This window comes from Aquarana catesbeiana, linkage group LG12, assembly GCF_042186555.1.
Source record: "Aquarana catesbeiana isolate 2022-GZ linkage group LG12, ASM4218655v1, whole genome shotgun sequence".
Taxonomy (NCBI): domain Eukaryota; kingdom Metazoa; phylum Chordata; class Amphibia; order Anura; family Ranidae; genus Aquarana; species Aquarana catesbeiana.
Window position 1 is genome coordinate 131,868,331 of NC_133335.1, and position 9,733 is coordinate 131,878,063.

Genomic DNA, 9,733 nt, shown 5'->3' on the forward strand with positions numbered 1-9,733 from the left:
GCAGAAACCAACAGAGGAGACTGGCCGTGTGAGCAGCCCGCTACCACTGGGGGACCTATAAGTACATGCCGCCAGCGCCACGTGCGTGAGGCCTGCGGGGGGAGGGGAGCGGCGTACGCACTTGAGCTGGATGGTCGCTCGGTGTTTGGCGCCAGAACAACCCTCCCCCATGGCGATCACGCAGATGGTACTCCAGACGTCGGTGCGGTGACGTCGAATCCAACGTCCCGCGCATGACGTGGGGGACGTGGCGCCGATGCGCCGAGAGGCATCCGCCCAGACCTCCCAAAGGGGAGGGGAGGGAGGATCCTCAGAGCGCATCGCAGCTCCCGCATTGAGGACGAACACATCCCAGCACAAAACCACACCAAGCGCATACGCAACTGCGGGTCAGTGGCAGAGCGGTAAGGATGGGATGGATGGCAAAGAAAAAGTTATTAATACCAAAGAAGAAAATTGTATATAAAACACAACCAGTGCCGGAAATGCCATCAATAGCACCAATGTATAAAACAGATGGAAATATACATAATATGTACAGAATATATAGCCATTCCGGGAATTAAGCCCCACTTAGGGCATGTATTAAACCTCTCGCGTAGATGGCAGGGGAACACTGCTCATCCAACTCTTCCAAATGCTTCCATCCCGGTTAATAAATTGTACTATGGAGGGGGAATTGGGACTTTATATGAGGCGCACAAGTCGCCTCCATCCCGGTAATACCGAAGGTATATATAGAAAGGGCATGGGACTTTAAAATGAAGCAGTTGGAATGCGGAGGGTTAAAATTGTACATTTATTAGTCATAGTAGATAAAATAAAGAAATTTCATATATATACACATGTACAGATAATTGGCACAAAAATGTAGACAAAATCGATAAACAAGTACACACAGTTGGATACATAATTTCACAAAGTAGATGGTAGTCAAAGTGGTATTGGTGGACCATAGCATGGGTGCCAATGGTGGCATACCCGGCAGCTAATAGTATAGTAACATACAGGGATAATGTAATCATAATAACGAACAATGATGGCATCAAAGTATAATGGATAGAGTAGGCATCAATTGTAGCTCGACGCGTTTCGTGGGTGATGTTTTCCACTCATCAGGAGCTGATGCATGATAATCCTGTAAGATATGTACATCTAATCAACCTCAATCCGTAGGGGAGGAATAGAAAAAGTGTTAGAAAAGTAGGGCCAAAAATACACTTACCAACCCTGACACTGAGCGCAGCGCATGGCGGACGGCATGGAGTAGGCCGGGGGCAGCAAGCCTCGCGGCGGGAGCTGAGGCAGCATGTAGTGTCTGAATGGCATCAGATAGTGGGGTGACGCTATGAGTAGTGAGATGATCTCCGTAGGTAATACATGAATTGTCAAAGATAGAGAAAATCTGGGAATGGATGTTAAAGGATAATATATCAGTATAAATTATAAAATTAACTAAATAAATTAGATTACGTTGAGTAATATGTAGATATTATACCCAGAGAGACTCATAAATGGGGAGTACTGGTAGCTAGTATAATGGAAATTGTAGTGAAGAAAGTCTGAATAAGAAAGTATATATAGAAGCAACAATGTAACATAACTTGTCAGAAAAAAGAGGAGGGATATCTGGGAAGTAATGTGTGAATATATGTTAATTACAGATAAACAGATTATGTGAGATGAAGTATGAATAAGGCAGGGTGTTGGTGAGTGATGTAGTGGGGATCGTGTGGTAAGGGGAATCTAATGAAGGAGATAGCCAGTGAAGAATCTAAATGTGTGAGCGAGTAATAAAAGAAGGAGGGGGGGGTTGTTGTTGTTTTTGTTAGATGGAGGATTTTGAAGAGCTGGTGCAAAAAATAGTGACAAAGTAGAACCATAACAATGAGAGTTGGTGTAGACAGAGAGTGCTTACCTGATGCTACATGTCATGCAACTAGCAAGATGGAAACAGCTAGTGTGCAGAAACCAACAGAGGAGACTGGCCGTGTGAGCAGCCCGCTACCACTGGGGGACCTATAAGTACATGCCGCCAGCGCCACGTGCGTGAGGCCTGCGGGGGGAGGGGAGCGGCGTACGCACTTGAGCTGGATGGTCGCTCGGTGTTTGGCGCCAGAACAACCCTCCCCCATGGCGATCACGCAGATGGTACTCCAGACGTCGGCGCGGTGACGTCGAATCCAACGTCCCGCGCATGACGTGGGGGACGTGGCGCCGATGCGCCGAGAGGCATCCGCCCAGACCTCCCAAAGGGGAGGGGAGGGAGGATCCTCAGAGCGCATCGCAGCTCCCGCATTGAGGACGAACACATCCCAGCACAAAACCACACCAAGCGCATACGCAACTGCGGGTCAGTGGCAGAGCGGTAAGGATGGGATGGATGGCAAAGAAAAAGTTATGTTTTTTATATACCATCCTGCACACCCACCACCCGAATCGCCTGAACTACTGGATGGGACCCTTGTCTGCTGGCGATCTGTTATTGGATTACAAGCTGTTGTCTTGCAGCAGTAAGGTGAGCTGCTTGCGAGCACAGAGGTGTCCCCACTGAAGACTTTGTTTCCCTTTCCTGTGGCTTGTGGACTTGCCTTTTTTGGAACTGATGACTCATTGTTTGAGCACTTTGTATTACAAGGTGGTGGGACTGTTCACCATTTAATTATTTACTTGGAGTCACTAATAAGAATTTGCTGAGTTACCACATATGTGCTAGTATGATACTAGCCCTTTTGCACTGAGATTTCTTTTTTTTGTTTCAGTATTTACAATATCTTTTATGTGCTAGTATGATACTAGCCCTCATGAACATGGACTTTTTTTGATTTATATATTTTTATTTGGTTCATTTTTTTTACTAGCCCTTTTGCACTGAGATTTTTCTTTTAATAAGTATTTGCTGAGTTACCACATATGTGCTAGTATGATACTAGCCCTTTTGCACTGAGAATTTTCTTTTCTTTTGTTTCAGTATCTACAATATTTTTTCATGTGCTAGTATGATACTAGCCCTCATGCTCATTATACCTTTTGTAAATTTTTTTCATTTTTTCACTCACCTCTCTATACATTTGAGTTAGCCCCTTCCCCTTCCTCTCCCCCCCTTCCCCTTTTTATCACAGCGCAATCACCACTCACTTTATTTGTACAGGAGGATAATACCATACGTGAGTTCCCTAAAAAAGGTTGAGAGGTTTGCTTGGAAGGTAATGTTCTCAATATTCACCTCCACACCGAATATACTGACTCTAATGGGTTCAGTAATTATACTCAATTCCTACCGGGATTGAAAATCTGTATGGTAAGGTGTTCTTTTCCCTAAAAGGTTAATAACCTGGGAAATATTAATAAGGTTAAAATGGATTTATTCCAGGAATATAATTACATTAGTAGAAAGCTACTAGAATAGTTGGCCAGTCCTAAAATAAATAGGTCTTCAAACCCTCAGGATAATTGGGTCCATGATCTGCATAATGACTCTAATAGTCATAATATAATTGCTAAATACATATTATCCATTTCTATGGAGGGAAAAACAGTCAATCATTTATTCCTGTTAATCAATGACCCAAAATATCATGTGTACTTTGGCAATGATATATTACATTGCTTTGCTATACACATGGATCTGGTAAATTCCACCTTGTGGTCCATATTAAAAAAAAAAATACGTAGTTTCATAAATGAACACGAAGCCCTTAAATAATATTAGTTATTGCCATATGCAGTAACCACATTAGTACCACATGAGGTCATTATTCCTCCAGGTGCTAATCATTTTTTTTTCTAGCCAGGTATAAATAGGCCAGTAATTAAATAATCCTGCTGAATTAAAATACCTCTCAGTCAGGATGTAATATATAAGGATTTAGGTAAATCCCACACCCATGGTAAATATAAGTTTTCATGGAGTTCAAAAATATGTTTGCTAATAGATTTCTGTGAATGTGGTCTAATAGACATACGCATTGCCAGGATTCATTCTGATCCAGACGCACCTCTTGTTTACACCAAGCATTACTGTCTTTCCCTAGCTTGTTATGATTCGCTAGAAGAAATCATTAGGAATTTCAAGGAGAGGAACGTTGTAGGAACAGTGCATAGTTCTTATAATAATCCTATACTTAGTATTCCTAAACCAAATAGTCAATGCGTTTAAATGCTGCAGCTAAATAAGCGAGTATATATGTACGGCTGGCCCGTGTCATATATTAACCAATGCTTGATACAGATGCAAGGTGCTAAGTGTTGTGCTACACTAGATTATGCTCAATGATGTTGAACCATTCAGGTAAGTCCTGAAGACCCATACATTTAAATGTGGTAAGGTATAGTACAACTGGAACAGAATGCTATTTGGTTATATAATTTTTGGTTTTGAAATTGATTTTTGTTTTTGTTTGTTATTTTACATAAGGCCATGCCTAATGTACCTGAAAGAGGAAAATTAACATATATGGATGATATTTCTGTTGAATAGCATAACGTTTGAAAAGCATGCACAAGAGATTAGAGATGTTCTTAACCAGTTGAGAGAGGTGTTAAAATGTCATTACAGAAAGACCAAAGGTGTCACTCCAAGGTTCATCTCCTGAGACCTAAGGTTACTTACGGCCTAAGTCTCCAACAAGAAGAAAATGGAGGCTGTGATAAAGCCACAGGCATCTGCATATATCAGTGAATTGAGGACATGTTTGGGTATGGTATAAAGTATTCAATTGTGTGCTTGTCATCCTAGGTTCCAACTAAGAGTGATGGAAGGTAATGTATAAGAAGAGATTTTTAAGACCTCAAGAGAAAGTGAATGTAATAATTTGATATTGTGATAATTCTGTCCTGACTTACAGATCTTCAAATCTTATACTTCTACGCCGTAGTATTGATCCTGCCAATCATGGCAGAATACTATCATCATAAGATCATTGATGATTTTAGTTAATTAAAGTATAATTAACCAATCACTATATCATATATATAGCATAGTTAGAAAATGTAAACATTATTTATTAGGAATATGTATTCATAATGTCTATTTACTTAAACAGAAAAAGATTGACAATCCAGACCAGATCGTTGATTGGTAAAGACGATGATAACTACCAAAGACACAGCGATCGAATGGATGATATTAATCCTTGGCGTCCAGTTACGGATGGAACCTGTCACCAAACCACAATCGAGACCAGATTGTTGATTGGTAAAGAGGATGATGATTACCAAAGACACAGCAATGGTATGGATGATGTTAATCCGTGGTGCTCAGTGGAACCTGTCACCAAACTGAATCCTTCATCATGAGAAATGATGCAAGACGCTCCAGGATTCATATAAGCCGGAAAGAAAGATTTGTTGCAGAAGTCCCTTGTGTGCTTGAATCGAAGAATATCCAGTGAAAGGAGGGATAATATATCCCATGTTCAGCTTGTAGCGATACAAGAACAGGTCCACTGAAGAGTTTCTTTAATTTCTAGTTTATAATTACATATAGTTACATAGTAGGTGAGGTTGAAAAAAGACACAAGTCCATCAAGTCCAACCTATGTGTGTGATTATGTGTCAGTATTTCATTACATATCCCTGTATGTTGCGGTCATTCAGGTGATTATCTAATAGTTTCTTGAAGCTTTCAATGCTCCCCGCTGAGACCACCGCCTGTGGAAGGGAATTCCACATCCTTGCCGCTCTTACAGTAAAGAACCCTCTACGTAGTTTAAGGTCAAACCTCTTTTCTTCTAATTGTAATGAGTGGCCACGAGTCTTATTAATCTCTCTTCTGCGAAAAAGTTTTATCCCTATTGTGGGGTCACCAGTACAGTATTTGTAAATTGAAATCATATCCCCTCTCAAGCGTCTTTTGCCACCCAAATGCATTATTTTACATTTTTCTACATTGAACCTCATTTGCCATGTAGTCGCCCACCCCGTTAATTTGTTCAGGTCTTTTTGCAAGGTTTCCACATCCTGCGGAGAACTTATTACCCTGCTTAGCTTAGTATCGTCTGCAAATACAGAGATTGAACTGTTTATCCCATCCTCCAGGTCGTTTATAAACAAATTAAATAGGATTGGTCCCAGCACAGAACCCTGGGGAACCCCACTACCCATCCCTGACCATTCTGAGTACTCCCCATTTATCACCACCCTCTGAACACGCCTTTGTAGCCAGTTTTCAATCCATGTACTCGCCCTATGTTCCATGCCAACGGACCTTATTTTGTACAGTAAACGTTTATGGGGAACTGTGTCAAATGCTTTTGCAAAATCCAGATACACCACATCTACGGGCCTTCCTTTATCTAGATGGCAACTCACCTCCTTATAGAAGGTTAATAGATTGGATTGGCAAGAACAATTCTTCATTAATCCATGCTGATTAACATGCGAACAGGAAAAAAGTTCGTTCGAACACGCGAACACCGTTAAAGTCTATGGGACACGAACATGAATAATCAAAAGTGCTAATTTTAAAGGCTAATATGCAAGTTATTGTCATAAAAAGTGTTTGGGGACCTGGGTCCTGCCCCAGGGGACATGGATCAATGCAAAAAAAAGTTTTAAAAACGGCCGTTTTTTCAGGAGCAGTGATTTTAATAATGCTTAAAGTCAAACAATAAAAGTGTAATATCCCTTTAAATTTCGTACCTGGGGGGTGTCTATAGTATGCCTGTAAAGGGGCGCATGTTTCCTGTGTTTAGAACAGTCTGACAGCAAAATGACATTTTGAAGGATAAAACTCATTTAAAACTACCCGCGGCTATTGCATTGCCGACAATACACATAGAAGTTCATTGATAAAAACGGCATGGGAATTCCCCAAAGGGGAACCCCGAACCAAAATTTAAAAAAAAAATGACGTGGGAGTCCCCCTAAATTCCATACCAGGCCCTTCAGGTCTGATATGGATATTAAGGGGAACCCCGGCCAAAATTAAAAAAAAAAAATGACGTGGGGTTCCCCCTAAATTCCATACCAGACCCTTCAGGTCTGGTATGGATTTTAAGGGGAACCCCGTGCCAAAAAAAAACGGCGTGGGGTCCCCCCAAAAATCCATACCAGACCCTTATCTGAGCACGCAACCTGGCAGGCTGCAGGAAAAGAGGGGGGGACGAGAGTGCGGCCCCCCCCTCCTGAACCGTACCAGGCCACATGCCCTCAACATTGGGAGGGTGCTTTGGGGTAGCCCCCCAAAATACCTTGTCCCCATGTTGATGAGGACAAGGGCCTCATCCCCACAACCCTGGCCGGTGGTTGTGGGGGTCTGCGGGAAGGGGGCTTATCGGAATCTGGAAGCCCCCTTTAACAAGGGGACCCCCAGATCCCGGCCCCCCCCGGTGACTTGACGGGACTTCCCTGTGACGTCACGGGGAATGCCACAGGAAAGTCCCGTCATGTCCCGTGCGTCATGTCACCGGGTGGCCCCACCCCCCATTATTTAAGAACTGTCAGACGAGGAGCGCCGTCACACAGCGGGAGCCTCCCTCCATGCCAGCATGGGTGCGGAGCGGCCCGGAGAAGAAAATGAAGAAGAGAAGAAGAGAAGAGCGGGAGCCTCCCCCCATGCCATGGGTGCGGAGCGGCCCGAGGAGAAGAAGATAGAAGACGCCGCGGAGGAGATGCTGGACGAGAACGCCGGAGGAAGAACCAGAAGAGCCAGAAGAACCAGAAGAACCAGAAGATGAAGGAAGATAGAAGAAGAAGTATTTAAATAAAGGAATTGTCAAAAACTGTCTCTTGTCATTTTTAACATTTTTGACAGTTTTTTAGTGAAATGGTAGGGGTAAGTACCCCCTTACCATTTCACACAGGGGGGGCCGGGATCTGGGGGTCCCCTTGTTAAAGGGGGCTTCCAGATTCCGATAAGCCCCCCGCCCGCAGACCCCCACAACCAAATGAGGCCCTTGTCCTCATCAACATGGGGACAAGGTGTTTTGGGGGGCTACCCCAAAGCACCCTCCCAATGTTGAGGGCATGTGGCCTGGTACGGTTCAGGAGGGGGGGGCCGCACTCTCGTCCCCCCCTCTTTTCCTGCGGCCTGCCAGGTTGCGTGCTCGGATAAGGGTCTGGTATGGATTTTTGGGGGGACCCCACGCCGTTTTTTTTTTTTTTTTTTGGCGCGGGGTTCCCCTTAAAATCCATACCAGACCTGAAGGGTCTGGTATGGAATTTAGGGGGAACCCCACGTCATTTTTTAAAAAAAATTTTGGCCGGGCTTCCCCTTAATATCCATATCAGACCTGAAGGGCCTGGTATGGAATTTAGGGGGACTCCCACGTCATTTTTTTTTTTAAATTTTGGTTCGGGGTTTCCCTTTGGGGAATTCCCATGCCGTTTTTATCAATGAACTTCTATGTGTATTGTCGGCAATGCAATAGCCGCGGGTAGTTTTAAATGAGTTTTTTCCTTCAAAATGTCATTTTGCTGTCAGACTGTTCTAAACACAGGAAACATGCGCCCCTTTACAGGCATACTATAGACACCCACCAGGTACAAAATTTAAAGGGATATTACACTTTTATTGTTTGACTTTAAGCATTATTAAAATCACTGCTCCTGAAAAAACGGCCGTTTTTAAAACTTTTTTTTGCATTGATCCATGTCCCCTGGGGCAGGACCTGGGTCCCCAAACACTTTTTATGACAATAACTTGCATATTAGCCTTTAAAATTAGCACTTTTGATTTCTCCCATAGACTTTTAAAGGATGTTCCGCGGCATTCGAATTTGCCGCGAACACCCCAAATTGTTCGCTGTTCGGCGAACTTGCGAACAGCCAATGTTCGAGTCGAACATGAGTTCGACTCGAACTCGAAGCTCATCCCTACTCCTCATAGAAGGTTAATAGATTGGTTTAGCAAGAACGATTCTTCATGAATCCATGCTGATTACTGCTAATGATATCATTCTTATTACTAAAATCTTGTATATAGTCCCTTATCATCCCCTCCAAGAGTTTACATACTATTGATGTTAGGCTAACTGGTCTGTAATTCCCAGGGATGTTTTTTGGGCCCTTTTTAAATATTGGTGCTACATTGGTTTTTCTCCAATCAGCTGGCCATTCCAGTCAATAGACTGTAAAAATTAGGAACAACAGTCTGGCAATCACCTGACTGAGTTTCCTAAGTACCCTCGGATGCAAGCCATCTGGTCCCGGTGATTTATTAATGTTAAGTTTCTCAAGTCTAATTTTAATTCTGTCCTCTGTTAACCATGTAGGTGCTTCCTGTGTTGTGTCATGAGGATAAACACTGCAGTTTTGGTTACTGGAGCCCCCCGATTCACTCGTGAATACTGAGGAGAAGAGTAAATTCAATACCTTTGCCATCTCCCCATCCTTTGTAACCAGATGTCCTTCCTCATTCTTTATGGGGCCAATATGGTCTGTCCTCCCTTTTTTACTGTTTACATACTTAAAGAATTTCTTGGGATTTTTTTTGCTCTCCTCCGCTATGTGTCTCCTCATGTTCTATCTTAGCCGTCCTAATTGCACCCTTACATTTCTTATTGCATTCTTTATAAAGTCTGAATGCTGAGGATGATCCCTCCACCTTGTATTTTTTGAAGGCCTTCTCCTTTGCTTTTATATGCATTTTTACATTGGAGTTAAGCCATCCAGGATTTTTGTTCGCTCTTTTAAATTTATTACCCAATGGGATACATTGGCTAATGCCCTTATTTAATATGCTCTTAAAGCAAACCCATCTCTTCTCCGTATTCTTTGTTCCTAATATTTT